The sequence below is a fragment of the Saimiri boliviensis genome, chromosome 4, assembly GCF_048565385.1.
Source record: "Saimiri boliviensis isolate mSaiBol1 chromosome 4, mSaiBol1.pri, whole genome shotgun sequence".
Classification (NCBI taxonomy): domain Eukaryota; kingdom Metazoa; phylum Chordata; class Mammalia; order Primates; family Cebidae; genus Saimiri; species Saimiri boliviensis.
In genome coordinates, this window is record NC_133452.1 from 108,239,322 (window position 1) to 108,265,448 (window position 26,127).

The 26,127-nt window shown below is 38.9% G+C and overlaps 1 protein-coding gene across 2 annotated transcripts in view; it reads left to right on the forward strand.

Annotated features, from left to right (window-relative positions):
- LOC104650622 (acyl-CoA-binding protein-like) overlaps positions 1-26,127 on the forward strand; it is a 49,338-nt gene continuing 23,211 nt past the window's right edge. For both annotated transcript variants that reach the window (XR_012517294.1, XM_074398032.1), the window contains exon 1: positions 1-26,127. This exon is cut by the window's right edge and continues 10,874 nt beyond it. The gene's annotated coding sequence lies outside the window, so the exon portion shown is untranslated.

Here is a 26,127-nt window from a genome sequence, read left to right on the forward strand (position 1 = left end):
TTTTCACCTTTTTTTATGTGCAGTATTTTTAGTTGAAGTAGATGAATTTGCTCTAAATCGGGTTAGACAGTATGCTAGTCTTGTCAGATAATTATAGTTTTAATTAATCCTTTCACCCTTAATGGCTGTCATAATGGCATGTATTGCTCATAATTTTTTTTTTTTAAAGGTGAGGGCAAAAAGGATTAAACCGAATTGTGAAATAAACACAAACTTATTTCATAGCAGACTTTCTGTTTTTCTGATCATCCTCTTCCATCTTATTTTCTGAGATACTCAGCTTCAGCTTCTGGTATCCCTGACTAGTAGTTAGTTGGATAGAGCATGTAAATCTGCCTGATGAAAAGGGGAAGGGAAATTTGTATTATGGGATAATATGGATTTTTTTTAGGATTAAAGAAGTTACCATAAATTATAAAGAATCTGCCTTAAAATGTTTTACCTTAGTACATAAAACTTACCTCTCTTATGTTAAAGCCTCCTTTTATATTACTTGAAATTGCTCTCCTTTTATTTAGGAGTTTTGTTTTGTTTTTGTGCGTGTGAGATAGAGTCTCACTCTGTCGCCCAGGCTGGAGTACAGTGGCACAATCCTGGCTTACTGCAACCTCCACCTCCTGGGTTCAAGCGAGTCTGTTTAGGAGTTTGTTTTTTTTTTCTTTTAGAGACAGCGTCTGGCTATGTTGCCCAAGCTGGAGTGCAGTGGCTATTCACAGGCGCCATTCCACTAGTGATCAGCACGGGAGTTTTGACCTGCTCCATTTCTGACCTGGGCCAGTTCACCCCTCCTTAGGCAACCTTGTAGTCCCCCGCTCCCAGTAGATCACCATATTGATGTCGAACTTAGTGCGGACACCCGATCGGCATATCGCACTACAGGCCAGACTCCTGGGCTCAAGCGATCCTCACCTCTCAGCCTCCCAAGTAGCTGGGACTACAGGCACGCGCCACGGCGTGAGGCTGTTTAAGAGTATTTTTAAAAATTAACCACTAGTGCTTCCTGGATGCCCTGGACTGTGTTAGGTGGCAGGACAGCCTGGAGAGTAAACCAGACAGGCCCCTGTCTTCACAACATGGATGAAGAGCACAGTGAGCCAGACTGCGTGAGGGTCCACCCTGCCCCAGCACTGATCCCTGTGTGTCCTTGGACTATAGCTTGCTCAGCCATTACTGGTCTTTAATAATACTTCTTATGGTGGTTATGAGTAAATGAAATACTTAGATTTATGCTTGGCAGGTACCTGGTACATCATAAGTACTCAGTAAACATGAGCTGCTATTACCATGCCTAACTATGAGTTTCTTTTAGGGAAAAATGTGAACAAATAGAACACAGGAATGAATGTGTAATACGTTGATGCTATACTTTGCACAAGACATAAGCAGAAAAAGCTTTTAAACTTCCAAATTATCATAAAACTTCTGTACTAAATATATTATGTCTTTTACACCGGCACTTAGAACCTTGTTTATTCAGTATTAAATCTGGGAGGAAAACAACACATACTGGGGCCTATTGGGCGGTCAGGGGTGAGGGAAGGAAACTTAGAAGATGAGTTGGTAGGTGCAGCAAACCACAATGGTACACATATACCTATGTAACAAACCTACACATTCTGTACATGTATCCTGGAACTTAAAAAAAAAAATTAAAATAATAAATAAATAAATGTGCAGTACAACTGATGAGCTTGTTTTCTAATCCACAGAAGAATTAAAAAAACAAACTTTGGAAGGATTTTCTGAAGACAGGTTCAGTGACCTAAGGAGAGGTGAGAGTTAACAGCTTAACCTCTCCGCACCTTTGTTTTCTTCCTTTATAAAACAGGGCTAGAATGCCTATCTCGTAGTGATCTAACCTAATTCACTCAAAATTAATACAGGAAAAACTGCTTATAACTGGAAGCACTCCAGTGTTAGCTGCTATTGTTTTGTAAAGACAGTCAGGAAAAAGGGAGAGCAGTTATTTTTGCTGAATGTCCGGCATGGCAATTGGTGTTTTTATGTGCTTTATTCCTCACACATTTTTTTCCAAATAAATACTATTATTCCGGTTTTACAGTTACAGCTAACAGGTTGTGTTATATGTTATAGATTACCCATGAAATCACACAGGTAGTAGATTACGTTCAATAGTCTCAAAGTGAGAAATCTAAAGAAATGTTTTAGACTTTTGCTTTAGTCTAAAAAGTCTTTAAGTGGTGACAGAAACCCAAATCAAACTAGCTTAAGCAAAATAAGGAAATTACTTTTGTCTCAAATCCAGAAAGCTTAATAAAATGTGGTTGCATCTGGAGGTTCAAACGATAATACTTACTCTGTCCACTGCTGGGTCTCATTTTCAGATAAACTTTACATTTGATAATATTGCAGTTGTTGCAGTTGGTAGCTTGAACCCACATCGTTCCTTTATCTGACATACCCCCTGTCCCCACCCCTCACCCCCCATAAAGGAAATTCTAGTCTGCCAGAAGTCTGATTGGCCCAATTTATGCTGTGTACCTAGCATTAAGGTGGTGGTGGTACCCTTGTGCAGGGAAAGGATGGATCCCTACTCTTACCCACTTCATAGAATTAACAGGATTTTTGTGAAATGGAGGAGACATGGTTCCCTGATGAAGGAATTTTTGACATACAAAAAATACTCTATATTTTTTAATTAAAAATTTTAATCAAAAATAATATGGAATAAACATTAAAAGTCAGTTATTTGTTCGGCACTCCTTATTCCCAGGAATGAGGCATTTGTTTAATAAGATATGATGGGGTTGCATTGTGAAGTTTATTTATTTATTTATTTGAGACGTAGTCTTGCTCTGTTGCCAGGCTGGTGTGCAGTGGCATGATCTTGGCTCAGTGCAACCTCCACCTCCCAGATTTAAGTGATTCTCCTGCCTCAGCCTCCCAGGTACCTGGGGCTACAGGTGTGTGCCACCGTGCTCTGCTCATTTTTATTTTTAGTAGAGACAGGGTTTCACCCTGTTGGCCAGGATGGTCTCAGTATCTTGACCTTGTGATCCACCCACCTCGGCCTCCCAAAGTGCTGGGATTACAGGCGTGAGCCACCAAGCCCAGCCAAGTTGATTGATTATTAAAGGGTGAAGGATTTATCAGCAGTAGATAAGATGGATATGACATTTATATTTTAGAATTAGAAAAGACTTAGAGACCCAAATGTGTATTTTCCATCCTAAATAGATTTGTGAAATACATATCCGTATATAAGTGATTATATTCTATCTACTCCAGCCTAAGACAAAATAAAAATTAGAACTCAGCAGCTAGAATCAAATAAAATAAACACTGACTTTGGAGTCAGAAATTGGGTTGGAATGTTTGCTGGTTGCTAATTACGACTTTTGTCAAATAATCTAACTTTTCTTAAGATCTTCCAGAAGTGAAATAGAGCCGATCATATCTTACAAGGTTATTGTGAAGATTAAATAACATAGTATATTTTTGAGAGGAAAGAATAAGTAATATGATGAAGCATGTCAGTAGAGGGAGAGCATTATCTATTTAGCATTAATTTCTGTATCAACCTCCAAAACTTTTTTTTTAAAGAACAGAAGCTTATCAGTATAGAATCTTAAAAACTACACATGTTATCTTACCTCATAATCTGCTGTCTTTGATTGAAGTGGGACTCTTCTTTACAAATTCTTAAAGAGGTATTCCATAGAGATGCTTTGCTGCTTTTGTGGACAAGCAGCCTATGGCAGATGGAGATTTACACACATAGTTTTGCTTCACCAGCCATTTCCATGGAGGAGTAATAGATACAAATCAGAAGCCCAGACTGAAGGCAGAGCATTAGAGTTCAGGATGGTCTCCCTACCACCAGTAGAACTATGGGGATTCTTTAACTACCATAGCCAAAGGTGACTGTCTTTCTTCTCTCTTTAACTGACCTGAATACCAAATTTCAAATTTCTGGTTCCAGTTGATTCTGGTTAGGCATACTTTTTGTGCAGTCTATAACAGGACATAATAGATACGCATTTTTCTTTACCCTGATATAAATAACTTGAGAGTTTTTTACATAGGCAATCACAGCTACTGAGATGGAAGTATACCTAGAAAAAAAGGTTTGTTGAAGGCTTTTTTTCTTATATAAAAACTTCCCCCCAAGTCTTAAATTTAGTCTCAATATTTGCTTCTAATCTCTGTTTTACCTGTAATATTTACTCTCTTAAGTACTTAAAGAGGAGTTCCAAGTAATCAGGACAAACCTTCATACTCTTTATCTAAAACAATTTTCAGTAGAGAAATAGAATCAATACAACCAAAGAACATAGACCAGGAAAATCTGTTAGTATTACTGCTTTACACATTATGACCGCTGTCTAGAATATAGAAAAATGGAGCCCATATTTCTGAAGTCTAGTTTTATAATTAATATCATGCACTCCTTCATCCTAGGCAGAAAACGTGATTCCCTGGACAGTGACTAATGTTTTCCTCTTGAAGAACAGATTCAGCATCATTTAAATAAATTTACATTATACTTTAAGCAGTAGTTCTCAAAGTGTGACCTACAGAGCTGCAGCAATGTCCCCTGGGAGCTTGGTAGAAATGTCAGTTCTCTGGCTCTATTCCAGACCTGCTATATGAGAAACTCTGCGTATAGGGGTCAGCAATCTGTATTTGATCAAACCCTAGGTGGTCCTGATGCAGCTCATTTGAGAACCACTATTCTAAAGTAACACTCATTGGGGTGAGTAGGTGTTCCTTTATATAAAGAAATGGCTCCCCTGGAAGGTTTTCCCATATTTAAATCTAGCATCTAGGGCTTGTGATCAATGAGCAGGTGCAGTATATGGATTCATCTTTACCTCTACACACTGCACACTGTCTGGACTAGAAAGAAGCCACTGTCTTTCTCATTTTGTGACTGCAACCAGTTTTGGTCTTTAACTGTCAGTTCTGTGTGGTTGACATGTCAGAAACTTTGAACTAGTTACAAAAGAGGAATTCTATTAGAACAATCAACACTAAAAAGATTGGGTAGTTCATATAGCATTCCTCCATTATTACCTATGATTCCCAAACTTCAGAAAAAGCTTCAAAACATTATTCTTAGAGCATTCCCTCAAGAAAAACAAATCAATGTTATTTAAATTTGATGTTCTTTGTGAATATTCATTTTCTTATGCAACAAGTTTCTTAAATGTTCAGGTTTTTGAAAGTTTGAGAAAAGTATATGTGAGTGTGTATGTATACTTCATGGTCCAGTCAAGTAGTTTCTATGCTTGAGCTTTAAAAAATATTAAAATTATCTAAAGTAAATTAGCTGATACACAGGTAATAGTTTCAAATGAAAGAAAAATGAGACAATTAAGTATTCCTGTTTCTCATGTCCACTCCTCAGTGTATGTGAAGACAGCTGTATATAAACAAGCATTCCTAGATACATCCAGACGAAGTGTTTATTAACTAACAGTAGAACAAATTTGGATTTTGTTTGCTATACAAAGTCTTCATATGTCTTTTTTGGGCTTTTTATTTATATTTTCATCTTACAAAAACAAAACCCATGTTGTCTAGAAGAGACCTGTTTCTCTGTAATCTGTTTACATGGTACCAAGTATCAGGCCATATAAAATACTGATATTGATGATCAAGTGGGGAAGTGGTGGTGATGAAAATAGGTCTACTTCCAAATGTAGAAGAGAGAAGCATATTTCTCCAAGGCTCAGGTACCATAAAATCCATCTCCACTAGAAAATATACAGTCAGACAGACTGGCCAGTGAAAATGTAGTGGCATTGCAAGTTTTGAATATATCTATAAAGCTGTGATTACACCAATGTAATTTTGGCTATGGGACTAGCAGTCTCTTACAGTAATGAATATACTGGTTTTGACACTCCCACTGGAGTCATAACTTCCATCAATTTCCTTGTTACTCTGCTTATTGATAAACATGCTCCAGAGTAAAGAGTTCTCATTTAGTTATGAAATTCTTCTCTTAGTACCCTTCACCAGTAGTTCTTATTTTCAGCTGTAACTTAATTTCTGTTTCTGGTTTTAAGTGTCTTTTTGATTAACTGAAAAGTTTAATGGAGTCCAGCAGCATTAATCAAATCAGTGTATATTGGCAGTTGGGTTTTTTTCTTAGCTGCTGAGAGGTTGCTAGGATACTCTCTTAAAGATACAATTATCTTGATTAACTGCAAAACTCAGATTGCCCAAATAACATTTTTATTAATTCATAAAAATACAGGTCAGGATTGCATTTAAATTTATAGCAAGGTAAGTGCTGTATATCTCCGGATGCTTTTAGTATTGCAGAAATGTGTTTACGTATACTTATAAAGAATGTGCTTTGAATAACAATTTAGTAGATGAGAATTAGTCATTTTTATTTTAGGGAGAACATTTCTTTGGGTTGCTCAATGTATATGAATTTGAAGCTGAAAAAGTTCTGAATTTTATATCACCATTTGCAAATGCATCTCAATTGATATATCTCAGTTGTATCTCTAGCCCTACAGAAATCCTATTGTAATTATAATTATTATTTATTGGTATAATTGATTTCAAAATTTTATATAAATTGCAACCATTGTCCCTGATTGATTTAGTAAAATAAAATCAAGAGCATATGAAGAAAAACAGACCTTCACCTCTAATAGTTTGGTGTGACATGAATAGTTGTTTCAGAGGTTAAGGACTAGTGACTTTATCTGGGTGACTTTTTTTCTAGCAATTATTTTATGGCTAATAAATATGAAAGTAACTATGCCTGAATCTACACCTGCCCATCTTGCAGTTGTACATTAATTCATTCATTATTAAGCATTTATGGAGCTCCTCTTATATAATGCAATTTACTAGAAGTCATAAGAAGATTTTTAGATGACAATATGACATAAGATTTTCATTTTGAAATATGCACTTCTATACTAATATGGAAAATTGATTAAACAGTTCAGGAATTGCAGATAAGAAATAATGAAAAAGTCAGTGGAAATGTCCTATATAGATGAATCATAGAGTTGTTTATGAGAGAGAGTTGATACTTGTTTTGAGGAACCTGCTAAAGATGGCTCTGTTTGCCTTAATTCTCAGATTTCTTTGGACTAATGTGTCACATCTAATTAAGATGGTGCAGTGCTATCACTTGCTCTACTTACCACAACGGTCTCTGCTGAAATGTGCCATTTAACCTGGATTGTCCCAAAAGCTGGGGAATAGCTTTGCTGACTGTGATTGATTGGCCACAGTACCATCTTAGCAGATATTTTATTTTCATTCACATTCAACCTAATATATCTTCAACTGTTTTAATATTTCAATCAATAAATATAAAAATAGATATTAGAAAATTAATTTTCCCACATAATATGATTCATGCTCCACAAGATTTTTTTTTCTTGCTCTGCTATTTTAATAGCTGCTCTGCCAACCCCACAGATAACTGTGAGGCTCAGGTACAGAAATATATTTATAGTAATATGTCAGAGTAAGTTGTCCAATATATCAGGGTAAGTTGTCTGCAGGTTTATGTGCTAAGGGCCAACCTAATCTGTGATCTTCGTTGTCTGATAAAACGACCTAAACTCTGGAGGAAAACTTTTAAAAATATAAACAGTGCTCTATACGTGTAGTTTTGGTAACAGAATAAATGCGTTTTTCATTCCCAAGCATCTTATTATGACAATAACTCTGCCACAGCCATTAATATCTGGAGCTAATAATCTTCTGACTCACTGACTCTTTAATGTCTGTAAATCAGATAGTAATCACCAAGATTTGCCCTGCTCCTAATCGATAATAGCAATATATTGTTTTACCAAGCATTTCTTCTGACATTATCAAGCTATTTGTGGATGGATCTGTGTGTGTTTGAAAGATGGATAGAAGCAAAAACATAAAAATAAACCACAAAATTAGATGGGCAAATAAAAATCCATAAATGTTTCATGTCACTTTTTCTTTCTACGCTCATATGTTTCAGCCAAGCTACACTGCCTGCCCTCTTCTAATTCAGCTAATTTGGCTATCTTTCCTGATATACAGGTTTTCAGCAATTGCCCTGGGCAAAAGCTGACAAGGCTTTCTCAGCATTTGATTCTACACATTTTTTTCTTCAGTGTATCACATTTTCCCAAGATACCTACTTGGATCTGCTTCTAGAGTTCCAGTCTCTCCAAATCTAGGGTGTCTATCCTCTACTCTGAAATCATCCCCTTTTCCCTTTCTAGGAACTTTCCATAAGGATGGTAGCAACAGTTCACGAGGAGCAAAAGCAACTAGGGCTGAAGTGGCTCTGCCAGCCAGTACGCCATTGGTGTTTCAGCTACTTGTGATACTTATGAGTAGGGCTGGCATGCATTCTTTTTGTAATATTTAATCTATATTATTATAAGTTACAATTAAGTAGCATTTTGGTGGCATAAGTGCTGAATTAAACCTAGATATTGAATGCACCTCACATAGATTTCCTTTAGAGGGCACTATTGATTCTCTAAATCCATGGAAACCTATCTTCATGTTTTCTTGGTAAAGTTGGCCAATTTTGAAATCTTACTGGGTTTCAAATCTACTCCGTCTAGTACAAAGTTAGTACTATACTTGTTATCAATTCTATACTTTGAAGATTGTCCATGTACAGAACAAGAATTAAATGAGAATGTTGTTATAAGTCATCAACACAACATATAATTCTGTATTTGAAAACTTCAACTGGTTTATTTGCTTTTGAAATAAACCAGTTCAGGCCGGGTGCGGTGGCTCAAGCCTGTAATCCCAGCACTTTGGGAGGCCGAGGCGGGTGGATCACAAGGTCAGGAGATCGAGACCATCCTGGTCAACATGGTGAAACCCCGTCTCTACTAAAAATACAAAAAATGAGCTGGGCATGGTGGTGCGTGCCTGTAATCCCAGCTACTCAGGAGGCTGAGGCAGGAGAATTGCCTGAACCCAGGAGGCGGAGGTTGCGGTGAGCCGAGATCGCGCCATTGCACTCCAGCCTGGGTAACAAGAGCGAAACGCCGTCTCAAAAAAAAAAAAAAAAAAAAAAAAAGAAATAAACCAGTTCAAATGGGAATTTCCTTTTGTAACTTGATGCAAAGTTTAAGTTAAACAATTCAATCTTTTTTGTTTAGAAAGACAAATTACTTTTTAGAAACTAATGTCTAATTCTAGAAATGGCTAATTATTTACATATATTTAGAAGAAACAATGTTTATGGTGTTTTCATTCAGACATTCATTAACATCTGAAGATATTCTACTAAAATTTTGTTGTCACATGTGTTGTGTTTTGTTGTTGTTGTTGAGACAGAGTCTCGCTCTGTTGCACAGGCTGGAGTGCAGTGGCACGATTTCAGCTCACTACAACCTCCGTCTCCTGGGTTTAAGCTATTCCCTTTCCTCAGCCTCCCAAGTAGCTGTGACTACAGGTGCACACTACCACGCCTGGCTAATTTTTTGTATTTTAATAAAGATGGGGTTTCACCATGTTGGCCAGGATGATCTTGATCTCCTGACCTTGTGATTCTCCCACCTCAGCCTCCCAAAGTGCTGGGATTACAAGCATGAGACACTGCGCCCAGCCAATTTTTGTACTTTTAATAGAGACGGTTTCACCATGTTGGCCAGGATGGTCTTTATCTCTTGACCTCGTGATTCTCCCTCCTCAGCCTCTCAAAGTGCTGGTATTACAAGCGTGAGACACCGAGCGCCCAGCCAATTTTTGTACTTTTAGTAGAGATGGGGTTTCACCATGTTGGCCAGGATGTTCTCCATCTCTTGAACTTGTGATCCCGCCCGCCTTGGTCTACCAAAGTGCTGGGATTACAGACGTGAGCCACCACTCCCGGCCATTTGTTGTGTTTTTTAGACTCTGCCAGTTCATTGAATTTTGATAAATGCCAAAGGAGAATACTTTTCGTTCCTCATTATCTAAAGTTAAGAGAATAGAGCTTTGTAAATTGTCTCACGGCAGTCTTTATCTAATTTCAAAATAATTGGAACCTTAAAATACTCCAAAGCTCGGAAACAATTTTGTGGACATAAATACATTCATACCACTATCTACCAAATTTTGCCTAGCTTCCATGTAATAAGATACTATTCTAACACGTGTGCCAATATCCTAGGTTAGTGGAAAGCAGTTATCTCATGTTTTATAAACAAATTAACAAAAGGTAATGCATGTTCTGAAGAGAAGAAAATAGGTTTCCATTGTTTAATGAATTACATACAAATTCCTCCAACCAGCCTGTTAAACTCTTCACAGAATGGCCCCAGTTTGCCTTCTGCGTCCTCTACCAGTAACCTAAGCTCCCAGCAAATGGCACCACCCACTATTATCTGGACATTTGTGCTTTTTGATATTCCTCTCTTGACTCATCCAGTGTCTTTTACCCAGAGTGCTTTTGCCTCCCCAAATGCAAATGTAAAGGTCCCATCCATTCTTTAGGCAGCAGTTTGAATACCACTCACTTAACTGAGTCCTTGCCAGAACCTGCCCATCTTGTGAATTTCCATGGCTGGTTGAATGTAATTCTGAGTTTATCAATTTTGTTTTGTATTTAAGTGGGTTGGATATCTGTTTCCTCCCTCTTTCTAGATTGCAAATTTTTTAGAGATCATTTTGGAATCTGTATCAATTCTAGTGCACAGCATGTGGTAAGGGCTCAATACATATTTTTTCAAATGAATTGGGTTAAACCAAGACATTTTTGCCATTTGTCAAATAAGACACATTCAAAGTAGAACTTGGATAGTGTGGGATAGGAGGAATAAGGATAAATACCAGAGACGTTAAAAATGAAGGGAAAGGCCTTGGCGACTTATTAAATGTGGAAAGCAAACATTCTTATGCTCTCTCTCTTATTTTAAATCACTGCCCTTATATAAGACAATTGGTTGTTTAAAATGAAGTTCTATATGAGAAAGAACTTTAAGTCACCACCATATCCTCAGCCATAGTCATTGGTGCAAGACAGGTTTTAGGTGCCCAATAATATTTGATGAGTGAACTAATTAATTGATAAGGATGCAAACGTGTCCAGCTAGAAAGACAGAATTATTACGAACAGATTAGAAAACAAAAAAGAAGGGATAAGTTTGGAGAGTATGGTGACTTCAGTTTTGTTAGAGATGCATAGATGAGCATCCAAGTAGAGAACACAGAGGAAGTAACTGGAAATTGGCATTGGAATTTCATCCAAAGAGTCAGACTCAAATGTGTAGTTTTGGGGCTTACAAAATAGCTATAATTGTGGAAGATATAATATTTGATGGAATTATGAAGAGGAAAATGCAGGGAGGTTTTCCCCAGCATGTCACTGGGGAGTACTTCTGCAGAGGTATAGGGCTGAAAGCCAATAGTGAGAACCTCTCGTAAAAGTCTGAGAAAAAGCAGGGATATTCTATGTCCTTTTCTTCACTAACCTCTGCTATATATGATGTTACTGAATTTCTTTTTTTCCTTGTTTTTATCATTTTGTACTGGTCCTTATTATCCCATACTAAGTGCTATAGATTTTTTATCTCCTAAAAATCTCTTAAATTCATTCTGCCTTCTTCACATCCGCCACCATAATTGAATTCAGAAACATCTCCTTTACTTGAATGATTTAGCACCTTCCTCGAGGACCTCCAGCTTCTGGGAACCTGCCTATTTCATCCTCCACTATTCTGCTAGAATGATTTTTCTAAAATAAAAATCTGACCATGCTATTAAGTGGCTCAGAATTCTTCAGTATCTGTGCATGACCCATGCCACTGTCCAAACACTTGTTGAGTTGGCTCTGCCTTCTTGAACAACTTCATCTTGTGCTCAATCCCCACCATTTCTTCTAATCCCCTGCCCTCAACCACACCAAGCCACTTGTTCCCTGATTGCACCATGCTCTTTCTTGTGCCTTTGACATTTTCCAATCAACAAACTCCATTTTCTTCAAAAGACAGTCCAAGAATTGCCTTTTGGTGAAGCTTCTTTAATTCCTAGCAGATTTGAACACTTACTCCTTTCAAATTATGGTTCTTACCTGTGGTTTCATTGGTGTTTCTCCACTATCCCTTCTTAAAGGCAAGGGCTGAATGCTTTAATGTTGTATCCTCAGCATCTACCCCAATGTGTGGCATGGGGCGGGTAGAAAATAAATATTGATTAAATAAATAGATAAGAAGGATAGAGTTTCGGGTGGGTGCAGTGGCTCACGCCTGTAATCCCAGCACTTTGGGAGACTGAGGCAGGCAGATCACCTGAGATCAGGAGTTCGAGACCAGCCTGGCCAACGTGGTGAAACCCCGTCTCCACTAAAAATACAAAAAAATTAGCTGAGCTGGGTGGCGGGTGCCTATAATCCCAGCTACTCAGGAGGTTGAGGCAGGAGAATAGCTTGAATCCGGGAGGTGGAGGTTGCAGTGAGCCAAGATTATGCCATTGCATTCCAGGCTGGGCAACAAAAGCAAAACCCTGTCTCAAAAAAAAAAAAAAAGGAGAGACTTTCAAGGAGTAAGATGTGGTGATCAGAGAAGGTGGAACTGGCCAATGACATTTGGATTATGGGTCCTGCTTTGAATTCAAATAATTAATAGAATAAATTCATATTAAATTCGTATTAGATCAGATGGTTCTTAATAGTTGCTTATGCAGAAACTTACAAAAAAGTTTTAGTTAAAGTTGATATGAATGGCAGCTTTTGCTACATAGAGATCAAAGGAGCAAAGAGGTTTACTAGATTCTAGCAGGCCACAGAACACTTGGAACGCAGAGTCTACTCTGGATGACTCATTTTAGAGGGATGCAAACAACTACAGGCCCTCCAGGTAAGTGTGATGGGGCCATGGAAGGAGTTGGGAAACCATAAAGAAAGATTGAATAAACTGTCAGCCTGAAGAAAAAAAGATTTAGTATGAACTGGGAATTGTCTTTAAATAGTTGAAACAGTCGTGTATAAGGAATTAAATTTATTCCCCACTGCTCCAGAGGGCAGACATAGGGCCAGCTAGTGGAAACTAGAGGAAGGCAGATATAAGGTCCTTTTAAGAAAAAACTCCCAGGTGGGGAGTGGTGGCTCATGCCTATAATCCCAGCACTTTGGGAGGTCGAGGCAGGTGGATCACCTGAGGTCAGCGGTTTGAGAGCAGCCTGGCCAACATGGTGAAACCCTGTCTCTACTACAAATACAAATATTAGACGGGTGTGGTGGTATATATAATCCAAGCTACTTGGGAGGCTGAGGCAGGAGAATCACTTGAACCTGGGAGGCAGAGGTTACAGTTAGCCGAGATTGCACCACTGCACTCCAGCCTGGGCAACAGAGTGAGACCCTGTCTCAAATAAATAAATAAATAAAAGAAAAAATCCCAAATATTTGCATCAATCTGTAAATGGAATGAGTCTGGTGAGTTAGTGAGCAACTGAATTAAGTGATCTCAAGGACTCTTCATCTCTAAGAATTAATGATTTATAATCTTCCAAACTATGTCTAATCTATGTAAAGAGAACCACTATTAACCTGGCATAAACAGCCTTTCAGTGTTTTCTATGCATATTGACATATATTATTTATTCATAGAATACGTGCTTTTTCTTCTTTTTTTTTTTTTTTGAGATGGAGCTTCCCAATTGTCACCTAGGCTGGAGTGCAGTGGCTCAATCTCAGCTCACTGCAACATTTGCCTCCCTGGTTCAAATTATTCTCCTGCCTAACCTCCCAAGTAGCTGGGATTACAGGTGCCCACCACCATGCCCAACTAATTTTTCATATTTTTAGTAGAGACAGGGTTTTGCCATGTTGGACAGGCTGGTCTTGAACTCCTGACCTCAGGTGATCCGCCTGCCTTGGTCTCCCAGAATGCTGGAATTGCAGGCGTCAGCCACCACACTAATCAAATAAGGAGTATTCTATGCATACTAAATTATAATCTTATTTTTTCACTCAACATATAGTAAACATTTTTCTATGTTATTAAATGTTTTACATCCTGACTTTTATGGGCCACATTGTATGGCTGCTCTATAGTTATGCAACCAGCCTCCTATTTTGGGGCACTTACATTTTCTCCAAATTTTTTAATGATTATAAGTAACGTTTGTAATAAACCTTCATAATTTCTCTTCATCAAAAATATACTTATCTATAAGAACACGTTTCATGACTACATCAAACCAAATAAGTGAACTAACTCACTCTTGACATTTTAAAAGCATTTAATTTTTCTCATAATTTCCTTAGCCTGAAAACATTTTGAGGCAGGAATTCTGGCTTTTAAATGTTCTATGCAGCAGGAAACATCATTCATTATATGTGTTGGGTTTTTTTTTTTTTTTTTCAGTTACAAAATTGTCCCCTTCATGTTAAGAGTGCCTCAAGGTACAAGTACAAAACATCTAACATTTAATTAAATTTATAAAGCAGAACGCTTGTCTGGTAGCATAATCAACATTAATGAAAATGTGAATATATAATAATGATTTTTGAAAACATAGGAGAAAACCCTAGGTTAGTTTTTATAATATAGGATAGAAGTATTTTTAAATCACAGTTCAGCATAATAAGTAAGTATACCATGCATGACCATACTAGACACAAATTGCATTATTTTAAAATAATGCTATTATGTTCCCTATTTATTTCATTCCACAATTCTGAGATAAGTGCACTGAAAGCAAAATGCTTAATTTAAGAGGACTTTTGGACCAAAGATCAAAATGTAGGTGTAGGTAAGTATCAACACATTTGAAATTGTTTTCCTTTGTGAATAATTATCATTTTGTCAATTCAAGTTCTTTCATTTTTGTGCCTTATGATTTAGTTCAACAAGTACATGTGGGAAATAATTTATTTGCAAATAAAGCCTTTTAGCATTTATAATATAGGCATAAACCCAAGGCTAGACCCAGTCTAATTTTTCCAAAGAATAATAAAAAATAATAAGGCAGGCTACTCTTATAGAAATCTCTAAAGGTAAAGAAGACCAAAGACTCAAGGTGGTGAAATCTTGTTTTCTGAGAAGGCTTCCCCTGGCTAAGCACTCACTGAAGGAAACAGGGTGGCAAAGAAAGAAATCTCAAATAAAACAAAAAGACACTTGGGAGAGCTTTAAAAGGACCTGTTCTAAGTCTGTGAGGCAGCCTTACCTGGATCACATAGTCAATTTCTTTAAGGTAATTTAATGTTTTAGAGAAATCTTATTATTTGAGGCTACATGACCCAGAATAAGTCTTCAACATGCTTCACCCCTAGTGAAAAGGGGCAAATCCCTATGTTGCCATGGGAATCAGACTTTTAGTACTTGGTTTCTGAGGCAACTTGTATTTGTTTGCGTATTTTTTATCAACTTGAGGAGGAAACTGTCTTGCAAATAACATTCTCCAGGGACCTGGCACCAGGAGATTTTCCCGGCACACTCTATGGCATTTGTCAAACAGAATGAAGAGATGCCACTGACTCTGTTCTCACTTCATAGAACCCAGTCACTATGTTAGTAACTTGACAGCAGCGGAGGAGAAGGTCTTCTGAGCATAGACTGTTTGGGTGTAGGTTTATACCTTAAATATTTTGGGAAAGGAAGACAGAAGACAGAAATGAAAAGAAGAGAAAGAAGAAAAAGGGGACAAAATGAAGAACAAAATATGTTACCTCAAGTTACACTAATAAATTACCCATACCCAAAGAGAAGTTTGTTTTTTTCCGTGGGTCTTGGGAGGTACTTTCTAACCCCTTAGAATGTCATGTCTTTGTCTACCTGAGGGACTTGGGCCACACCATCAGTCTAACAATGAGCTTTTGGTGGGGCTGGAGGCTGAGGTCGGATGCATGGGTGATCAACCATGTCTGTGTGACTGAGCCCCAATAAAAACTCTGGACACCAAGACGTGGATGAGCTTCCCTAGTTGGCAGTACTTTGTGCATATTGCCTTCTAATGTTACTGGGAAAGCTAATGCTGTCCACAATCTGCTGGAAGAGAACAATCAGCTCTGTGTGTGGGATACTGCCCTGTATATCGCTTTCCTTGACTGATTTTATTCTGTAACCTTTCATTGTGACAAATAAAAACCATGAATATAACAGCTTTCTTTTTCTTTTCTTTCTTTTTTTTTTTTTTTTTTTTTTTTGAGACGGAGTTTCACTCTTGTTACCCAGGCTGGAGTCCAATGGCACAATCTCAGCTCACTGCAACCTCCGCCTCCTGGGTTCAGGCAATTCTCCTGCCTCAGCCTCCTGAGTAGCTGGGATTACAGGCATGCGCCACCATTCCCAGCTAAATTTTTGTATTTTTAGTAGAGATGAGTTTTCACCATGTTGACCAGGATGGTCTCTATCTCTTGACCTCGTGATCCACCTGCCTCGGCCTCCCAAAGTACTGGAATTACAGGCTTGAGCCACCGTGCCCAGTGAATATAACAGCTTTCAGTGAGTTCTGTGAGTCCTTCTAGTGAACTGTGGAAACTGAGGATGGTCTCCAGGAACCCTGGAACTACATTTGGTGTCAGAAGTGAGGGTGGTCTTGTGTATTGCTCCCTGACTTTGCACTCAGGATAGCAATTCAGTTCTCTGCACTGTTCTTCATGATGACCCACCTGTGAGTTTTGCCACCTTCTTCTCCTCCACATCTCTTTGGCACCCACCCACCACTCTACAACCCAGCACACCTACTACTATATAAGATTGTACCACCAGAAGATTCCTCCTCAACCTACTACCAATTTAGGAGAAATTGCTGTAGCCTGGCGACTCAACTTATGACTTCTCTCATATATATGAATATATTGTCTTTATTCAGGCTGTTCCCTTGCTTTAAGTGTCCCCTCCTCTCTCATCCCATCCAAATCCTACCAGTATAACACTTAAGACAAGAAAGGGGAAAGCAGCAATATCTTGGGGATTTTATTTGAAATACATCCGAGGTCAATTATAGAATGGTTGGATTGAAGGAGAGACGCGATAGTCTACAGTGGGAGGTAATATCACAGAAACAACACTGGGTGTCACCAGCCAAAAAGTCTTTTGTCTTTTTCAGAATAAATCTAAAGTGTTATCTTATTCTACTAAGGGTCTCATTACGCAAAGGATGCATTTTGTGATTAGTCCTCTGTCCTCACAACCAGTTATCCTCACACATAGACAATTGAATGACAGTAGAAGAATGTTTGAAACTTTGCTTGTTGTAAGTTAATATATCAGGATTTGAGGTCTCTTTATTACAAAAGTACAAATTGATTGAAACATAATTTGTTCTACTGTTTTCTGAATTTATTCTTTGCTTTTTCCTCTTTCCATTGTATAGACTTAAGGAATACAATGAAAATACAGATTTATACAGTTGAAAGTCAATAATGCCAAAACATAGAAATATACAAACTACCTAGAACTATCACCGTTTTGGGGTTGCTGACAGAACCATCATGATACTTCCTTGGCCACTTGCCATAATATACACAGCTCTGTCCCTAGGGCTCAAGTGGGGACAGTAACATCAGAGACAGGTCATTTGCAGTCCAGAGGATATACTATCACTCCCAGCTGCATGCTGCTGCAAACCATCCTGTAATGGTTTTTTATTATAATTTGTCTATATAATTTATGTTATAATGGTAGAGTTACAAAATGGATAATTATCTTAAGTGTTTTTAGGGGAAACAATTCCATATCTGGCTTGCTTTCAGTGTTTCCGTTCCTTAATAAATGATCTGTATTTATTTGTTCCATAGCAAAGAATCTTTATGATATTTTTGAAAGTCTTTTTTCACCTCTGTGGTGAAATGATAGTTCTTAAAACATCATGTTATGGCTTTAATAAGATGTTCACAGATTTTCTTGTTGCCCTTTCATCTCAATATAGACAAGACAGAGAGACACCTAAAAGGTTACTCTGCCTTGGATAAATTGGAAGTTCTGATTGGCAGCCATCCCCTTGTACTTAGGCAAGACCTAGTTCCTCAGCCTGGAGAAGAAGCTGTAACACAGCACATAGCTCTTTCACATCCTTGCACTTCAGAGCTGCTCCCAAGTTCACATGTCCTTAGGCAACTGTCAGATTTATCAAATGACATATGAAAAGCTATCAGGTTTTTGCTAAGCTTACCACTGCCTCAAACACAGATCAACTCCTGTTCTCTTTCCAGGGGCTCTTTCTATCATATTGTTTTCCCCCATCAGCATCAGCTGCCCTCTTCCTTCTCTTGCACCTGCCCAGCCTCTTCCACACCTTTGACATAATGTTTTTCCCACCCAAAATGATGCCTTTTACTCACCCCTTCTCAAAAACCTAGCAGCCCTTCAAAGCAAGCCCTAATGACCTCCTCCATTAGGAAGACCCTTCTGCTAAAAGTCCTTCTAATTTTAGTTTCTCGCCTCCCTGATCTCCTGGTGAACTTATATTCGTATGCTCATAAAGTGTTTAGTTGGAAGGTCTTTGAAGGACTTTCAATTCAACATCCCTCTGAATGCAGTGCTTCATCCCAGCTCGTGTCTGAATTAGAAAAGGAAACACATTGCGCTCCTAGACTACCAGTCTGACTAGCCCTCTTCTTAGGAGTTCTTCTTTACATTGAGCAACAGTCTGTTACTCTGCAACCCTTGGAGGCTTTTGCTCTACAGCAAAATCAAATACAATAAAGTCACAATTTTTTGCAAGTGTTTGTTTTTACAATAAGGATATAAGATGGATTCAAAATTATTCTTGAAAATACCAGTCATGTCTATGGCCATATCACCCTGAACATGCCTGATCTATGGGTTCCATAAAATACCAGTCACTACCTGGAAATTATAATAAATACTGTTTTTTATATATAGTACCTTCTTTTAGAGTGTCCATCATGGTCAGTTTTTTCTCCATTTTTAGAACAGATTTCTGCTTATTTGGCTGCATTGTAAATGTAGTTATAGACTTGTAATTTAAGAGCTATTTATATATTTAAAACCCTGTCTTTAAATACTATAATCATATTAACATAGAGATGCTGACAGGATGAGAGGCAGGGAACTGAGGTCATCGAGATAATCGCAGGTATATGTTCACTCCAGGAGACAGCTACTCCCTCTCATATGTTACGGGCTTCAAATCATTAATAGTACCTCTTAGAAAGCTCCAATTATTTTTGTGACTTTGGTCACTTTGATGATCTCAACCGTTTATTATTGTTCCTCCATGTTTTTACTTGTTTAGCAGACAACTCTGATGTAGATGTTACAAACATCTTGGTTTTCTGACAAAGGACATAGCTTCAGGTTTAGAGATGTCAAATTGAGGTGAGGGGTAGGACAATCAAGCATATTGTCTAGGAGGCAAACAGGCAGTTAAAGTATTAGAGCCAAAGTTCAAGCAAAATATAAGAACTGAAAATCTAGAATGTTGGAGTAACTCTCAGGAAGGTGACAGTCTTCGCTTCACAATTAAACTATGCACTTTCTTGGGCAGGGACTGCTTCATATATTTCTGAATCCTCACGGCATGAAAGCAGCTCAGCAAGCCCTAAACAAATACTAGTTGTATGACATTTCAGTGTAAATTCTAGGGAATCCAGAATATAAAAGCAAGTAATTTAGAAAGAAAGTGGGGGTATATTGGAGCAAATTACATTTTTATGAACAATACAATCACCTTTTTCTCCATACCATCTCCAAACAGGCATGCATGCCTGCACATGCACACTCTGCCCACACAGCCCTTGGAAACTGGTTTATGCAGAAGTCTTCAGGAGCAAGGGTCGGGGTGTATGATGAGGGACAGATGAAGAAGGCTTCGGGCTCCCCACCCCACCTCTAGCAAAGCGGCTGTTTTTAATCTCTTGTTCACGTTGAAACTCCTAGTAAGACTTTCTTAGATGGGAAGATATGAGAAGAAAGAAAAGAGGAGTAAGAGGGAGGAGGAAGAAGTGGAGCTAGGGGAGAAAGAGGAAAAGATGAAAACAGGCACTCTAGCCTTCTACAGCAGAAGACCAATACGAAAAAGCCATCTGGACAAAAGCAGGCTCCAGCCTGGGACTATCCAAGCCATCATTCTTGGGGTTAATAGCTAAAGGACACTCAACCTGCCTCTTGCTTCCACTCTCTACTCATCACCATCCTCTAATTTTTTTTTTTACATTTTATTATTTATATATACATTGTTGAACTGACAGCATTACTATGGGACACCACTCTGTGAGAGAAAGCAGGAAGATAGCTCTGCCAAGCCTATTTTCCCACTTTGGAAAAACGAAATTACTTTTCTCTTTCCATGGTCTGTGTAATGGCAAAGAAGTCTTCAGAAGATACCTAATCTATGGTTGCTGTTTAGTGAAAACTCCAAATGTACGTTTTCAGCACATACAGAGAATACACACACAGAGACTGGGATGGGTGGTAAGAAATGAAAATAGAAGTTTAAGCACGTATGAGTTCAGGCGAGGTGATCTACCCAGCTTGAGTGACAAGTGGTAGATGAAGCTAGAAAGTGAGCAGGCATGGGGAGCCCCTGAAAGCCCAAGTAACAGTTTGGATTTTTTTCCTTGAGACAATGAAGGATACAATTTTTTCTCCTTTTCTTATTTAAGGAATAATCAGACGGGTGCACTTAGAGAATTAATCTGATGAAGGTGGGTGAGTAGGCCGACTTACATCAGGTGTTTTTCTGTTCTTAACCTGCTTGAGCCTTGGTTTCGAAATCTCTAAAATACGGATAATGCTACTTTTGTAGACTTGTAGGGAAAATTAGAATAGCTGTTGTTGCCATAACTGATCTAGAGGCTATGTGGCAGGAAATTATGGATACAGTCTCTGACATTAAACTGCCTGGGTTCAAATCCTAGCTCTGCTTGTAAACTCTATGACCTTGGGCAAGTGACCTAAAATAGAGATGATAAGAAGAGTACCTACATCATTTGAGTATTGTGCAGGTTAAGGTTAATAAATGTGAGGTGTTTGGTAAGTACAATGCCATTGTCCAAATGAGAGATATAATTAGGATACTGTCAGTGGGAATGGAGAGGAGCAATTAAATTCAAGCAACATTGTTGAGATGAAATGTGATGACAATTGTTCATATGTGAAAGATAAGGGAGGGTTAAGATAACAGTGTGATTATCTCCTAATGACCGAGAGAGTGGGTGTCATTAACAGGAACAGAGTGAGCAGGAGCATAAGCAGGACTTGGAGGACAATTCGTGATTTGGTTTGGGGTTAATATTCAATATACTTACAAGATATCCATGTAGAGCAACTTGGCAAATGGTTGGTATTGCAGGACTAGAACTGAAGGACAAGGCAAAGCCTGCATACCTAGGACCAGGGTGTTTATGTCGTAACATCAGTAGTTGAAATTATGACATTAACTGAGACCACCAAGAATAGAATAAAGAAAAATAAGTTATGGCAGAAGATAGAAGTTTTGGGAAGCTTAGAAAAGCCTCTTTTATATCTTATTTTTAATGTATAAAATGTTGTTTTTCCAGCATATTTCAACAACGGCTGGGAGGCCAGGCACAATGGCTCATGTCTGTAATCCCTGGCCTTTGGGAGGGTGAGGCCAGAGGATTGCTTGAGGCCAGGAGTTCAAGACCAGCCTGGACAACACAGTGAGATCCCATCTCTACAATATTTTTAAAATTAGGCAGGTGTGATAATGTGTGCCTGTAGTCCCAGCTATCTGGGAGGCTGAAGAGAGATGATCACCTGAACCCAGAAGTCAGGGCTAGACTTAGCTGTGATCTTGCCATGATACTCCAACCTGGGTAACAGAACAAGAATGGGGAGCTAATTTTTAGGAACTTTTCAAGTTATAAAAGTAACTCTTGCTGGGCACAGTGGCTCAAGCCTGTAATCCCAGCACTTTGGGAGGCTGAGGTGGGTGGATCACGAGCTCAAGAGATCGAGACCATTCTGGTCAACATGGTGAAACCCCATCTCTGCTAAAAATACAAAAAATTAGCTGGGCATGGTGGTGCGTGCCTGTAATCCCAGCTACTCAGGAGGCTGAGGCAGGAGAATTGCCTGAATCCAGGAGGTGGAGGTTGCGGTGAGCTGAGATTACGCCATTGCACTCCAGCCTGGGTAACAAGAGCGAAACTCCGTCTCAAAAAAAAAAAGTAACTCTTGGCTGGGCACGGTGGCTCACGCCTCATCCCAGCACTTTGGGAGGCCGAGGTAGGGGGATCATGAAGTCAGGCGATCAAGACCATCCTGGCCATGGTGAAACCCCATCTCTACTAAAATACAAAAAATTAGCCAGGCACGGTGGCACACACCTGTATGTAGTCCCAGCTACTCAGGAGGCTGAGGCAGGGGAATTGCTTGAATCCGGGAGACAGAGGTTGCAGTGAGCCAAGATCATGCCACTGCACTCCAGCCTGGCGAAAGAGCAAGACTCTGTCTCAAAAAATAAAAAGTAGCTCTCATTTACTGTAAAGAGTTCATGAATATAGGATAATGCAACAAGAGGAATAATAATGATCCTGAGCCTCACTATTAACATTTAGATGTGTTTCCTTTCAAATAACTGTACTTTTTTCTTGCTCAGTGGAAATTATACTATTTAAATAGCTTGTATTCTATTTTTTTTTCTCACTTAGAAATAGTATAATTCTCCCATGAGAATTTTCTCCTGTCATTAAAGATTTTAAAGGAGTGATGAAGCAGGATATTTCCCTGACCCCTTTTGTGGGACTCGGGACAGGGGTGCCTTGTTTATTCAGCCCGCTGCTCTCAAATCCTCATAGGAGGAGACATGCAAGTAAATGAGGTGGGAACTGGAGTGCATGAGTGCTGGAACCAGCTGACTGCTTCAGCGCCAGCAGGATCAAACTCCACTTACTCTGACCTGCTGCATTGCACCCCTTGAGGGAGGAAGCACGCAGATGAGTGGGTGCTAGCACTTTTGGGCTCCGGCAGGAGTGAACTTCATGCAGGCCCTGCAGCGTCTAGGTGGGGGTGCCTGAGACCCCTGAAGCCCCAGAGGGTATGTTACTGTGCTCTTTTAGCTCTGCCATCTGTGCGTGGCTTAAGTGTTAACAGCTAAGTGGACCCTCTGCCTTTTCACCTGAGGCAGCTACCTTCCACCAGTGAGGGCAAAGGGCCAGTGTGATAGCCTTTTGTATCCACACTCATGGCTCCTGAGCTTGTCCAGTGTCCAGGAAAAATGAAGTTACATGAGCAAATTGAAGGATGATAAACGCAGGGAATTTTATTGCTGATGGAAGTAGCCCTCAGTGGGAAAGGGAGCTGAAAAGGGGGTGGGATGGGTAGATAATCTTCCCCTCAAGACCAGCCATCTCTGGCTGGATTCTTCTCCGAAATTACACTGTCAAGCTGTCTCTCTGAAGTCAAGCCACTTCTCTCTGACGTCCAACCATAGTCCCTGACATCTAGCTGCTTCTCCTCTCTGCCAGCTGAGACTGGGGTCTTTATAGGTACACAATGGGGCAGAGCAGGGCCAGAGGTGGTTTAGGAAAAGGCAGTATTCCAGCAGAAAAATGGGGATATAAATTCTCACTTTGGGCTGCAGTCTCACGCTTTTCAGCTTGAGAGTGGGGCTTCACCAGGGACTCTTTTCTGCCTGGAATTTCTCTTACCCCCATCCCTATTGGTATCATGATGAATGGTTGCATAGTGCTCACATACACATTCCTTAAGACTAAAGTCAAATGTGTGATCAAAGGCACATAATCACTTTTAGTTGGACTTCAGAGGGCAGACGAGCAGCTAGGACTTCCTGTGAGATTACACCTTCCATCTTGGGAATAGGCTAAAGCTCCCTCACTCTAAGGAAATATAATCACAATGTAAAACATTTAAACAGAAATTAAAAAGAATGGCTGGGAGGTCAGGTGCAGTGGCTCATGCCTGTAATTCCAGCCCTTTGGGAGGCTGAGACTGAGGCCAGAGGATTGCTTGAGTCCAGGAGCTTAAGATCAGCCTAGGCAACATAGTGAGGTCCCATCTCTACAAATTTTTTTAAAAATTAGCTAGGTGCAGTAGTGCACACCTGTAGTCCCAGCTATTTGGAAGGCTGAGGAGAGATGATTGCTTGAACCCAGGAAGTTGAGGCTACAGTGAGCTGATCTCACCACTACACTACAACCTGGGTGACAGAGCAAGACCCTGTCTGTAGCCAGAAATAAAATAAAATAACATGTGTCAACAAAATCAAGTGTATTATTCACATTCAGTCTTTGCCAATTCGAATTGCAACCCAGAAACAAGTATTAGTGTTTGGAAGCCACATTATGTACTTCTAAGAAAGGTGCTCTCTTGCTTTTTAGCCAAAAGGACTCTACTATCTACACATTAGTATTATAGTAAAGACTTGATCTCAAGGTGTTTTCATCCTGGCCAGGCACATATGATAACTTTGCATGTAATTTACAGCACTATTATATGGAAAAAAAGTGTTAATTTTATTTACTTTATTATCAGAATCCCACAAGCTAAACTGTCATTCAGGTGGGAAGAATTGATAAGCGTATTTCCTTAGGCTTATACATTTGAGTTATCTGCAAAGGTATAATATATCAACTTCTCCCATTAAGTCTCTTTATCAAAACATCTTCCTTTGTTTACTCACCAGGAAACAGAAGAAGGTGAATTAAAACTTTTTTTGGTTTCTGATAATAAAACATACAGGCCAAACTACGGGAAGAGAGGCAAATTCCCCCTGAATCCTGCTTCACCTGCCCAACAAAATATATCTCTCAGCTAGCACATGTGATGTGTTTTCCAAATTATTTCTCTTTAGTAGATGCTACAAAATTACTCTGGCAGCACATAAGACTGGCTTGTCAAAAGAAGAAGAGAGAAAATTATAATCAAAATGAATTCAGAATCCAAGGAAATGATTTTTCTCCGTCTCTATCAATGTTGTATGGGATTCATGTAGCTTGCTTGGTGCAGAAGGGAAGATGACTGTTTCAAAGAATGAGACATACCAGTGTTTTTGACTGAAGCATGAATTTGCTTCACAACCAAGGAATGTTTAATGGATAGTAATGTTTTCTCTATTGAAACTCCAATAAAAATACAAGATTTAGAAGAATATGCAAAACAAAAGGAAATAAAAAACTTTAAAAAAAAAGCCTTACTTCAAAAGGGAAGTCAACATTTCTTTGTATTCCTGCCTTTTGCCATGAGAAGAACATTCCTTGATTAACTGCTGGTCCAAGGAAGATGAGCAACTCTTATAGCAGACCTGGTCCCAACTTGCAGCCTGAGGCAAGTCTAACCAATCTACAGGTGCAAAGTGAGAAATAAATGCTTATTGTTATATAACATTGAAATTTTTTGCTTTTTTGTTATGCAGTGTTATTGTAGCAATGGCCCGCTGATGCAGCGTGTATTTGCTAGTATTGTTTTACACTCTTCTTATACATTAGGTCATTTAATCCTCAGAACAACCCTATGTGGTAAGTACTAGTATCATCTGTACAGTGCACCAAGGTAATGAACTTGTCTGATGCTCCATAGCAAGTAAGTGGTGGAGCATTGGAAGGCAAGCTGCAGGCCCAGGGCTGGGGCACTCCTGTGCCACCCACCATCACACACTCCTCATGCTTCTGTTCCTTCTCTGAAAATTCTTACTCACCTGAAGCTCACTGTCCCCCAGGTTAGCAGGTGCTAAGTTTACCTTTTTTCTCCAATCCTTCACATAGTGATCTACTTATTTGCTCATACACCTTCTAGAACATTTGAAAAACAATGGAATCACATAAAATGTCATTTTATAGGTTAAAACAGTCAAATATCACCAGCCTCATTGGATTCAACCTACCCTGCCACACATTTTTGAAGTCATATCAAAATTTTTTCATTCTAGATTAAATTGTTATAAACATGGCAACTTCAAGAATATTGAAAATTCTGAATTTTCAAATAAAAATCCATCATGCTATTAATGTATCCAATGGAATCTAAATACCACAGTTTTTAAAATTGAGGTAAAATTCACATAACATAAAATTCACCGTTTTAAAGTGTATGGTTCAGTGGCTTTTAGTGCATTCACAGTATTGCGAAACCTTCACCTCTATCTAGTTCCAAAGTATTTTTATCATCTCATAAAGAAACCCCTTATTTATTAAGCAGTCATTCTCCATTCCCTTCATCTCCCATCCCTTGGCAACCACTAATCTGCTTTCTGTCTCTGTGGATTTCCCTATTCTAGACATTTCATATAAATGAA